The sequence below is a fragment of the Odontomachus brunneus genome, unplaced genomic scaffold (assembly GCF_010583005.1).
Source record: "Odontomachus brunneus isolate Ranch 3 - 2012 unplaced genomic scaffold, Obru_v1 Obru_scaffold_063, whole genome shotgun sequence".
NCBI classification, from domain to species: domain Eukaryota; kingdom Metazoa; phylum Arthropoda; class Insecta; order Hymenoptera; family Formicidae; genus Odontomachus; species Odontomachus brunneus.
In genome coordinates this window covers 1,790,213-1,798,684 of record NW_022639513.1, presented here as the reverse complement: position 1 = coordinate 1,798,684, position 8,472 = coordinate 1,790,213, and the positions used below count along the sequence as shown (strand labels likewise).

Genomic DNA, 8,472 nt, shown 5'->3' with positions numbered 1-8,472 from the left:
CCCCCTCCCCCGTCCCTCCTCGTCCTCCTCTTCGTGCGCTCTTTCGTTCGCCGACTCCTCCTCGCGTTCTCCGTATCCCCCCTCCTGCATTCTCCTCTACTCTCCCCCCTCCCTTGCCACCGCGCGCCCTCCGACCTCTCCGCCCGCGACTCCCCTCTCGTCTGGTGGCTGCACGCTCACATGCAACGAGTCAGACCGGCCGGCTGGCTAGCACTCAGTCGCCTTTAGCGCCGTGCATCTCCGAGTCAGTCAGTCAGTCAGTCAGTCATTGAGTCAGTCAGTCGGTGAATCGGGTCGCTCGGGTACGCGCGAGAGGTATCGTCGCTCTCTCTCCGCTGTGCAACTACTTTACACTCTCACCTCTCTTTCTCTCTACACTCACGCACACATCCTCTTTTCTCTCCTCATCCAAACCTTTTTCCTCGTTTACTTCTCTGTTCTCTCGGTTGCGTTTCTTCTCTTTCCCTCCCTCCCTTCTTCCTTCTTCCTCAGGTTTCCTCTTCTCTTTCATCGAGACTTGTCTCGCCGTTGACCTGGTCGCGCTTGTCTGGTGCGTCACGAATTCTCTTTCCTTTTTCTCTCTCCCCCTCCCTCCCTCCCTCCCTCTCTTTCTTTCTTTCTTTCTCTTTCTCTTTCTCTGCAAAAGTGCATCATCCAGTGCGCGATCGTATTATTTTCTGCGTCCGCGTGTCGCGAAAATGGCAACCACAACATTGGCGGCGAGGCGAACGTGAAAGCGCGCGGAAAAGGAGTATCGTACCTATCGGCACGACGCGAGATTATCACGAGGAAAGAATCCCACGGCGTTTGCCGGCTGCGTTCTCAGGCTTTTAGATAGTTTCGAGTTTAGTCAAGTGAGTGTGTGTGTGGGGGGAGGAGAAAGAGGGGGACTGTGGTGCATCAAAGGGCATAATGGTGTAAAAACCGCCATCGGCGTTTACCTGTGGCAGTCACTCGTTTGTTCTCGTTCTCGAAATTTGAGAGGGCTGCTTTTTCTCTCTGTCTGTCTGTTGGTTGGTCGATCGGTCGGTCGGTCGGTCGGTCGGTCGGTCGGTCGGTCGGTCGGTCGATCGGTCGATTGGTCGGTGCAACGGACAACGGACGCGAGCGGCATATTGCATATCGCTCTCCGCGTTAAACGAGCGACAAAAGACATCGCAGCTCCGAGACACGCACGGACTCCGAACTCTTCGATGCCAAATCTCGCGAGCTCTCCTCTTCTCTCTTTTCTGCTCAGACGTTTCACGTCGTGTTGCTTATTTTCGTCGCTGACGGTGCGTATGCACCGCCTGCAAGGCGAAGGCTTCGTCAAGTTGGTTAACCCTTTCTCAATGTTGCACTCTGAAGAATTTTGATGACAAGTATATATTCGAATCTAGACTTGCTCCACAAAGTACATACATCTGTATTTTTCGCGTATTTTAACATTGTATGTACTTTTTATATAACATGCATTTCGCAATTTTTTAAGGATACAAGTTGTGTTTTTAGAATTTTACTTCTTTATCTCTCTTTTCATCTCGTTGCCGTACTTTCTGTCTTGCGAAGCAAGAAATCACGAAAAAATGCAATGTAAGAAAAAAAGAAAGACATTTTTAATAATCGTCATCGAGCTCGGTCTAATACAAGAATTTACCTATTTCGCTTTGCCAAGTTAATACCTTGGAAGGAGTAAGAAAAGATCAACCTCTGAATCTCTTTCTCTCTTTGTCTCTCTCTCTCTTTCTGTTGGAAATTTATTTATTCATAATTTCGAGAAAAAAATTGTAGTTTTCGGTTCAGAATCCTTAAAAAGAATTATCGATCAAGATATTTTCTGTTCTTCACATGTTCATCGATGCTTGCTCGAAGTCATTAATTGGATTTCTCGATAAAAAAAGTAGAATGAGGATGAATATTTTTCTCATCGTGTGTTCTCACCTAGCCCGAAACGTCCTCCACAATGATTGAAAAACGTGAAAATCGCGTCTGGAATATATTTGTTTTGCTTGATCGGGTCACTCAGTAGATTAACGTCGTACAAAGCCCGCACGAGACATATGACGATCGCTAGTACTCGGAACACGAAGCGTTCCTTGCGATCGATAACACGGCAAGTCACCGCACTATGCCAATGGGTTTCGTCCTTGCCTGCACCGCTCTCAGTGTGTGTTTACGCGATACGAGTGCAGCAGCGCCAGGAGCAAGGGTGCATCCCGGGGCCGGTGGCCGCGTCCGCGTTCGTCCTTCGGGAGCGTTTTCGCGACCTTCGCGGACGATCGCGAAGGCTGCGCTTCGACGCGGCGGCCGCGGCCGCCCGATGCCCTCGGCGGCGACGCAAGAGATCGATAAACGGCGGCTTCAGCTGTGCGACTATGTGGTGGCGACGGCGGCGGCGGCGGCGGCGGCGGCGGCGGCGGCGGCGGCGGCGGCGGCGGCGGCGGCGGCGGCGACGACGGTGGCGACCTTGCCTGGGTCGAACGATTCGCGCGCGCGAATTGACGAGGCAAGGCGAGGCAAGGCGAACCAAGGCGAGGCGGGACGAAGCGGGACGGGACGGAATGAGACAAGACGAGACGAGCTTTTCTTTCGTCTTCTGATCGCGTTGCGGATCTTGTAAAAACTCTCTCTCTCTCTCTCTCTCTCTCTTTCTTCCTTTCTCAAACACGCGGAAGTTATCTGGAAATAATTCCAAACAAAATTTAACAGCGCGCAACGATCGCGCAATCAATGGTGCGAAAATAGCAGCGACAGAGAGAGAGAGAGAGAGAGAGAGAGAGAGAGAGAGAGAGAGAGAGAGAGAAATTGAGCGAACGAGCGCATGAAACGACATTGGTTGTTATTTGTCTGTAACTCCCAGTGCGTGTTTATTATATTCATCTTCTTCCACTTGTTTAGTCACAGACGGTAGTTGGAGATGTGGTTGGAGATATCGTTTTATTTAAAAGTTTGCCCAAACCTCGGCCATGATTCGCCACTGACAGTTTTGCCGTGCCAAGAGACATCGCCGCCAGCGAGTCGTCGTGCCTTCAACGTGTCGGTGATCTTAGCGAGTGTCGTCACGTGCTATACTTGAACCCGTGTAACGACAGCGCAATGACTTCTCTAGCTGGGACGTAGTGGCGTCTATTGCGCGAATACACGTGCCACGGAAATTCTATATTCCGCTCAACGTTTCGTTTTCGCGCCCGCGCTTTCCTCGACGTTTCTCGACAAGACGTTCCTCTTCAGACCAGGGATTTCTCATTGGCGAATTTATATCAAAGCGGCATTTAATTCAACATTAATTAGTCTTTTATCCAATAAGAATGGAATCAAACGATTTATTTGAAAGAATTGTTTTAAATTAAAAAAAATATTAATCTAAAAATATTTGCACGATAAAATATTCTCATCGTGTCGTCTGTCTCACGCGTCTTCGAGCTCCGCGACATGTACGCATCGTGATTGTTGAAAATTCAATAAACTGTCTCGCGCGCGCGGACAGCAGTACGCGAGTTCATTGTGGAAAATCAATGCTCCGAGATGACATTCAGCCCGTGTTGTGCATATAAAGTCAGACCGCACGTTGAAATCGGACGACGTGTGCCGTCATCGTCGGCGCCTGTTAAGCCTCATTTTCACATGGCATCAGCAATGTGATGTGCTGATCCGAAATGCCGTGACATTTATGATCGCGGCGAAAGTGGGAGAGAGGGAGAGAGAGAGAGAGAGAGAGAGAGAGAGAGAGAGAGAGAGAGAGAGAGAGAAAGAGAGAAGAGTTACATAGCTATTACGTTTTATATATGCTCGCACATGAACGATTGCCGTCGATAATCACTGATGCGCGCGACTCGATTGTGTGTGCGTCTCGTTTTCACAGGAATCAACCGCGACGAAAATATCCAACTCGGCTGTGTAATTGATAACTGATCGCGAACCATCTGTCGAACAGAACCGCGCACCGTTTTGCGTGAAATGACAAAATTGACGAATGTTGTCGCGATCGGTAATCGCGTTATCGACTTAATTTTGGGAAAGAAACTTTTGCAGCACGATATTATACAATTTTCGCAAGGAAAACCGTAGCTGCAGTCAAAATTACATCTACGTTCAATTCCGATAGGAAAACTTTCTTTTTATTTAGAAAAAGATGGTAAATGTATCGCAATGTATAGAAATCATTGACGCGTGTAATACCGCAACAGCGACTTATTCTAGTAACGTAAATCCCTTAGCGCTATTCACTGGGCGATTCAATCGAGCAAATCTGCATCACATTGGCGGCGCATGAAAGAGATTGTGTCTATCGCGCGTCATGCATAAAATACAGCGCCTCCATATAACGACGGCATATTTTTGTCGTTGACCCGTGCAAGATACCAGAATTAACGTGCCAATCGATTGCTTCTTTCTCTCTCCCTCCCTCTTTCCCTCTCTCTCTCTCTCTCTCTCTCGGAGAACGATATATGGTGTCCCTTACGCCCACACACGCGCGCGCGCGCGCACACACACACACACACACATACACATACATATATATTCTCTCTCTCTCTCCCTTTCTCTCTCTCTCTCTCTCTCTCTCTCTCTCTCTCTCACTATCTATATATATATATATTTTTTTTTATAATAACGTTATCGATCATCCCCACCTTTTAATTACGTCAATCTATCGCCGCTTCGAGAATGTATCGCTTCTATTGATAATGCATGTAATACGTCACAGTTCTAAAGGTATGACGTGAAAATGGGAGTTTTTTATCGATCATTTCGATTTTATTATATATCATTCCATTGAAAATTTGAGGATGCTTTCGATTCTTATACGGCAACTTTTTGAAAAATCACGTCTTAGAAAATGATGTACATTACAGATACACAGTTTAAAGGAGCACTGTAATTTTTTTGTCCCTTTGCGATTAATCTTGAGCTTGAATTCCAAACGTCGCGAATTTCACTACGGAACCCCGTGGATTTCGTATCGTTTGATTCGCATCGGCTCTCGCGTGCGAAACCTTGTAGCACCCGGTACATATCGATCTGCCTTTCGCTATAGCGTGGGCCAGGCGGAGTCTTGGCGTTAACCTTGAACTTTAACCTCAAAGCATTGGCGATTGTCGCGAGTGTGTCTCGCAACCTGACCGATCGACACGGATAGTCGAGAATGATCGAGCTGACAAACATACGAGAATCGCTCCAATTATAAGATCAATCTGTGGAATCCGAAACGTGCCCTTCTCAAACGCAAATACCGTGTAATCGGAGTTGTCAGTACGACTAGCTTGTCGGACGAAGAGCTCAAAGCGATAATCTAAAGTTAGCAAGGGTTGCTCGAAAACGCGCAGAATCCACTTGTGGGCTCGTTCGTATTTTTCAATCGATCAAAGGGGTGTTTCCGATCTCTCTGCAGGTCCGACAACCTTGTCGCACAAACAAGTGCAACAACAACTACGTGCATTTCGTGTAATTGGTCGTGCATTACATAAGCGTAACATCTCATCCCTTTCTCTCTCATTCGCCGCTCTCCATCTATCCGCCCGAGAGAACGAGCGAGTGTCGATGGTGAAACGAGGCAATCGCATTTCCTGCGTGCGTGTGTGGTCAAGGTCGTGGTCGCATACGTGCGAATCGTCGTGACGAGAACGAGAAGAGAGGACATTGGTTTATTTCGAGACCGCGACGATACGAGAAACTGCATAAAAGTCAACGATAAATATTTTTAGAGCCCCTTGTCGCTGAAGACGAAGCGCTTTTTGCCGTCTGGAACAACAGTTCTTTTAATAATAAACCCTTGACGGGGCACGACCTCGCGCATTGATTACACTAATCGTCGCTCAATTACTTGAATATCGCATTCCCTGCAGCTCGTGGTAACTTGACTCTAATTACGCTCGTCGAATTTTCAGAATCGGTTAATGTGTGGACGTAACTCTAAAGTTTACAGCTGTACGTGCAGAGGTCAAATTGTCGCGTCAAACTGTTTAAATTTATCTGGACGTGACGGTTCGTGTGAGAAAAGATCGAAATGAATTATCAACGAGCGGGTGAGCGCGGCGAGGAAAGTTACATTGCGTTTTTTGCCGATTTCTTGACTGAACTTTTCTTTTTTGTGGCGAGCAGACCGAGTCGACGTTATTCGTCTGCTCCCGATAGCAGCGAGGAGGATTCCCTCGGGACGATCCTCCCATTCTCCGTGCGAATTTCTGGCGGGCTTGTGTGGCTTCGACCGGCGGTGATCTCGCGAAAAGGCGGCGAGACCTTTCCTTTCTCTTAAACGCGCAAAAAGTGTAAAATATGACCGTCTGCGGCATCGGACTTTTCATATTTGCCAGTTTACGCATGCCACTCTTCTCGCGTACCCTCGCTTCGTGATTTCGTGCAGTTTCAGCAGAAAAACTAAGAGAGAGAGAGAGAGAGAGAGAGAGAGAGAGAGAGAGAGAGAGAGAGAGAATTAATCATCATTTGAATATCACGAGTGTATTTGTTGAAAAGAAGGGCGCTTTCAACCGCTGTTGCATTCGTTTCGATTACTCGGATGTTTCGTTTGCACGTCGAGTATTCCAATTATACGGTGCCATTACTCAAGCAACGCCGCTCGTCGCGACTTTAAATACAAGGATGCATTAATCCGAACAAGTTAGGTTTCGCGCGATCGGGACAACTGTGTATCACCCAATCAAATCAAATGAAATCCAATTCAATCGGGCGCGTCGCGCCGTCTGTCGGCTCCCCCGTGACAAGATAATTTGACGAACGACAGAGAAAGAGACACGGCAAGACGGAGCAAGACGGAATAAAACGTGACGAGACGGCGGCTCACCGCGGCTATTTTGCAATCCGGGCCACGGTAAAAATTAAAGCGCTGCCTACACCCGTGACTAATTGCACGCGTCATGCCTGGCACACTTAAAACACGATGTTTCTCGTATATCCGTCGGAATTCTCGTCTCATTGTACCCGAAAGAACCGAAGCCACCCATCGCGTCGTACGGGCAATCGCGCCTTCATCAACCTGCCACCAATTTTATATCCGCGCACGTTGGATTATGCATCACGTGACTCGGCCAAAGATACACGCGCAATGACGTGTTTACGGACGTGTACGCTTTCACGCGTTTCGTTGCGATTAACCTGGGAACGCCGCGCGCGATCGAGTCGTTTTAACACGGCGGTAAAAACGAGGGAAGATAACTGTTGCGGAATTAGAGCTTGCAATCGGAATAAATCGCCTAAGATTGAGTTGCAGTGATTAATAATGCTGTTCGCAGCGTGAAACATAGACTCTGCGTGAACGCAAATTCTCTGTGCGTATTTTTCTTCTTTCTGTGGTTTCTCGTCTTTCTCCTGATTGTTGTAAATCACAATTGGATCACTTGCGTGATCTGGAATCGCGTTTAAGAGAAAGAAAATAAGAACTCAATAACAATGATATCAATTAAATAATAGGAAAAAAGGCTAATTCGAGTTCAAGCACAGGATTAATAGTGCTATGTACCATATGAGTAAAATCTTCCTTGTGTTAGGAAATAGAGCAATATTTATTGAACATGAATACTCAATATAAATAATCAAACGTTTCGGCTCAATCATGAACCCTCTTCAGTGATATAAAAAAACTCAAGGTTTACAAAACGAACGCATTACAAGTAAAAGAATTAATTAAAGACCTTAATAAAATGACATGAATGTTATTCGCAGTATTATAGCTGACAAGACCGTTACCCGACTAATATTAAGAAGTTCAAATTAATACTAGAAAGTAGCCGTCATAACTATAAAAAAAACCATAAAATAAAATAAAAATAGGTAAGATTAAAATATAATAAATAATTAAAACTAAAATTGTTTCATCCTCGGCTGCAGTTCACAATTGAAATAGGAGATGACAGTATTGACTTTTTAGACACCACTCTTTTAATACGTAATAACACAATTATTTTCGACTGGTATCATAAACCAATGTTTTCTGGTCGGTACCTAAACTATTTATCTTTTTATCCTATTCAACACAAGATTCGGAACAATTATTGGCTTGGTGGATAGGATATTTTATCTTAGTCATCCGACTTTTCATAAGAATAATTTAGATTTTATTATTTTGACGCTAATTAATAATAATTATCCTTTTGACCTAATTTTTAAAATTATAAAACGTAGACTGAGGTTTCTTATTGTGAATTGTGGACGAGGTTCAGAGATAGTTAAAACAAATTTGACAGCTTCTGGTTATGATAAAAAATATTTTACCATACCGCTTTTTGGTGTGGTTTCGAACAGACTGGCAAAGTTTTTTAAAAATAATTTGACAAATATTGCTTATTCTTGCAATAATAAATTACCAGGAATGATTCGTGTGCATAAAGACAGGTTGCCTCCTGGTTTCCATAATAACGTTGTCTATAAATTGCAATGCAGTAGTTGTGAGGCGTCGTATGTATAGTAGAAGACTCTCTATTGCTGAGCATAGGAGAATACCAAGGAGTTCTACAGTTGAGTTAACGGCCATGCAGGAAC

General features: G+C 45.5%; 1 protein-coding gene across 10 annotated transcripts in view; it reads left to right on the top strand.

Annotated features, from left to right (window-relative positions):
- LOC116846264 (retinoic acid receptor RXR) overlaps positions 1-8,472 on the top strand; it is a 73,023-nt gene that overhangs the window by 28,459 nt on the left and 36,092 nt on the right. The window contains exon 1 of one of the 10 annotated variants that reach the window (XM_032819881.1): positions 58-302. The exons of 5 other annotated variants lie outside the window; for them this stretch is intronic. The gene's annotated coding sequence lies outside the window, so the exon portion shown is untranslated. Of the gene's footprint in view, positions 1-57; positions 855-2,431; positions 7,263-8,472 lie in introns of those variants that run through there. 4 more of the 10 variants (XM_032819877.1, XM_032819879.1, XM_032819882.1 and 1 more) reach the window with 4 other exon arrangements.